Source organism: Arachis ipaensis, chromosome B10 (assembly GCF_000816755.2).
Source record: "Arachis ipaensis cultivar K30076 chromosome B10, Araip1.1, whole genome shotgun sequence".
In the NCBI taxonomy this organism is placed as follows: Eukaryota; Viridiplantae; Streptophyta; class Magnoliopsida; order Fabales; family Fabaceae; genus Arachis; species Arachis ipaensis.
Window position 1 is genome coordinate 7,049,725 of NC_029794.2, and position 2,593 is coordinate 7,052,317.

Genomic DNA, 2,593 nt, shown 5'->3' on the forward strand with positions numbered 1-2,593 from the left:
TTTTGGTAGAAAAAAATAAAAATTAAAGGTTATTAATTAAGTTAATTATATAATAAAAAATTTATGAATAAATTTTCAAATAATGGTAAAAAAAATAAGATCACTATTTTCACATACTACAATATTTATAAAAAAAATTGGATAATAAATCTGTAAGGCCCACATCGGTTGGGGAGGGGAACGAAGCATGTCTTATAAGGGTGTGGATACATCTCCCTAGCATGACGCGTTTTGACGAGTGAGTGTGGGGGGCTTTGGCTAGCATCCCTATCGTCAAAAGCAAAACCGTGAGGTCTTGTGTGCCAAAGCGGACAATATCGTGCTAGCGGGTGGTCTGGGCTGTTACAGATGGTATCAAAGCCAGAACTCGGATCGACGTGCCAGCGAGGGCGCTGGACTCCCTTAGGGGGGTGGATTGTAAGGCCCACATCGGTTGGGGAGGGGAACGAAGTATGCCTTATAAGGGTGTGGATACCTCTCCCTAGCATGACGCATTTTGACGAGTGAGTGTGGGGGCTTTGGCTAGCATCCCTATCGTCAAAAGCAAAACCGTGAGGCCTTGTGTGCCAAAGCGGACAATATCGTGCTAGCGGGTGGTCTGGGCTGTTACACGCGACTCTGATAGTTCGGACATTACGACGACTTTTATATTATTTGATACTAAAATATGAGCCTCTTTAAAACTTTAAGTCGCAATACCGATCCAAAAATACTTTCATCCGATATCATACATCCATAAATACCATACAACTTACAAAGATAACCCTTAGATCAAAGAAGTTCAATAGGATCAATAAGAAGAAAACCAGCGCATCAGTTTGAAACAAACTCAAGCTGAGTCGAGGAAGCATGAGGTTTACAGAAGAGAATATTTCAGACCCAAGACAAAGCTCACAGAACTTCAAGAGCACGATTAAAAACAATAAGGTCCCACATCGGTTGGGGAGGGGAACGAATCATGCCTTATAAGGGTGTGGATACCTCTCCCTAGCATGACGCGTTTTGACGAGTGAGTGTGGGGGGTTTTGGCTATCATCCCTATCGTCAAAGGCAAAACCGTGAGGCCTTGTGTGCCAAAGCGGACAATATCATGCTAGCGGGTGGTCTGGGCTGTTACAGATGGTATCAGAGCCAGAACCCGGATCGATGTGCCAGCGAGGGCGCTGGACTCCCTTAGGGGGGGTGGATTGTAAGGTCCCACATCGGTTGGGGAGGGGAACGAATCATGCTTTATAAGGGTGTGGATACCTCTCCCTAGTATGACGCGTTTTGACGAGTGAGTGTGGGGGTTTTGGCTATCATCCCTATCGTCAAAGGCAAAACTGTGAGGCCTTGTGTGCCAAAGCGGACAATATCATGCTAGCGGGTGGTCTGGGCTGTTACAAAATCAATTCTCAATAAATTATACATTAATTTTGTCAAAAAAATAAATAAATTATACATTAAATATTATTATTTACGTACTAATTAATATGTGTGTGCGCGTGCGTGTGCGTGTGCGAGTGCGCGCGTGCATGCGTGTGTGTAATCAATTATTAAGTTATAATTAATTTCTAATTCAATTTTTGCGAATTAAAATTTAAATGATTGAAATTATTAGATACCGAATTTTTGTAGCTAACTAATTTTGTTTTTGTTATTAAAATTAAAAAAGATGAGTTGTTAATCAATTCTAAATTCAAATTTAAATTTGTGTAAAAAAGTTATTTTTAATTTTATCTTATTTACTAGAATTCATTTTAAAATAAAAAATTATTTTATACATCATATTATAAAATAGTATTGTCATTCATTTTTTTATGGTAATTATTGCCAAATAAGCTTGTGTACTTTTTATATATATTTTTATTTAAGTTTTTTAATAAAAATTTTATATATTTTTATTATTTATCTCGTGTACTGCACAAGAATATTGTCAAATAAAATGGTGTAAGAAATTAGAAAAAAATGTATTTATCAATTCAGCAAATAATAATTCATTTCACAATAAAATAAATTATATATTGAATAACAAAAATTGTTATTCGTTTCTCTTCTCACAAATCAATACTCAACGATAGTATTTCAGTAATGTTATCAAGGAATGTTAACCCACATAATAGGTTTTGTAATGACATAAGTCTATAAATTTAAAAACTTAAAAATTATGTCATAAAATATGAAATTTTAATAGGTAACCCGTAACCATATTGATCATATTATTTTGACTTCAATAATGAATATGATATTAAAATAGAAAATTGTCGCTTGTAAATTTCAACAAAAACAAAATAGTGTCACTACAAGAAAAATACCCATTCAGCTACACTTTTTTTAAGCTATATTTGAAAAGCGTAGCCTATTCCTACACTTTTCTCCGTGTTTTCTTTTTGTAGGATAATAAGAAACACATTTGTGGCATCACTTGAAAAGTGTCTCTTTAGATATTATAAATATCACTTATAAAGCGTAGCCTTATCTTAAGAGCTATGGGTTCACTTTTTACACCAAAGAGAGTGCTTTTGAAGTGTAGCCTATTTGTCATGTTTCAGGTGCACTTTAAAAGTGTTGCCTAATGTATCTGAGTCAAATGTCCAATAACACTTAGTAAATT